Raw genomic sequence first — 374 nt, 5'->3', positions numbered from 1 at the left:
AGGTCAATAAACTGTGTGACGCAACGTCACTAGTGCGTTGGACCGACGGAGAGCACCGATACCGCGGCACGCTCTACCGTACTCTCTCGCTCGCACACCTCCCCTCATAGCCACTGAAATTCCTCAGCACACGTCGACACCGACGGAGAGCACCGATACTGCGGCTCACTCTCTCCCTTTCTCCCGCTCCGACCATCTTCGGCCTCGTTCGGTACGCGTCGACACCGACGGAGAGCACCTATACCGCAACTCGCTCTACCGCTCTCGTTTATTTATGATGTTCATATTCCCCAAATAAATATCATATTTAACTAATTTGTTTAAGCGACATGTTCCTTTTAAAGATTTAGCTCTCCAGTATAAATCCCTAAGAC

Source organism: Dufourea novaeangliae, unplaced genomic scaffold, assembly GCF_001272555.1.
Source record: "Dufourea novaeangliae isolate 0120121106 unplaced genomic scaffold, ASM127255v1 scaffold11, whole genome shotgun sequence".
Taxonomy (NCBI): Eukaryota; Metazoa; Arthropoda; class Insecta; order Hymenoptera; family Halictidae; genus Dufourea; species Dufourea novaeangliae.
This window is presented reverse-complemented; position numbering follows the sequence as displayed.